An 842-nucleotide genomic window follows, 5' to 3' on the forward strand; every position below is an offset into this window, starting at 1 on the left:
GAGGAGATGGGCCAATGTCTTATGCCTCGCTGGGGCAAAGAGAAGAGAAGAGGAGCGGATAAGGGAGGAGATTGGCCAACGTGCGGTCCCTCGCCCAATGTCGGCTGCCTCGCTGGAGCTGGGTAAAGAGGAGAGGAGCGGATAAGGGAGGAGATTGGCACACACGGTGGCGCTGCCGGCGCCGAGGATAGCAAGAGAAGGTGCAGTTTGATCTGATCATCTGGTTTGCTATTTCTCTAAGGCCAACGTGCGGTCCCTCGCCCAATGTCGGCTGCCTCGCTGGGGCAAAGAGAAGAGGAGAGGATAAGGGAGGAGATTGGCACACACGGTGGCGCTGCCGGCGCCGAGGATAGCGAGAGAAGGTGCAGTTTGATCTGATCATCTGGTTTGCTATTTCTCTAAGGCCAACGTGCGGTCCCTCGCCCAATGTCTTCTGCCTCGCTGGGGCAAAGAGAAGAGGAGCGGATAAGGGAGGAGATTCGCCAACGTGCGGTCCCTCGCCCAATGTCGGCTGCCTCGCTGGAGCTGGGGCAAAGAGGAGCGGATAAGGGAGGAGATTGGCACACACGGTGGCGCTGCCGGCGCCGAGGATAGCAAGAGAAGGTGCAGTTAGATCTGATCATCTGGTTTGCTATTTCTCTAAGGCCAACGTGCGGTCCCTCGCCCAATGTCTTCTGCCTCTCTCTCAATCTCACTATTTTGGCCGCCGTGATAGGCGCCGCCAACAGCAGCAGCTTCCTGGTTGATCCTGCCAGTAGTCATATGCTTGTCTCAAAGATTAAGCCATGCATGTGTAAGTACAAGCCGATTTAAGGCGAAACCGCGAATGGCTCATTAAATCA

This window comes from Homarus americanus, unplaced genomic scaffold, assembly GCF_018991925.1.
Source record: "Homarus americanus isolate GMGI-L3 unplaced genomic scaffold, GMGI_Hamer_2.0 scaffold42526, whole genome shotgun sequence".
Taxonomy (NCBI): Eukaryota; Metazoa; Arthropoda; class Malacostraca; order Decapoda; family Nephropidae; genus Homarus; species Homarus americanus.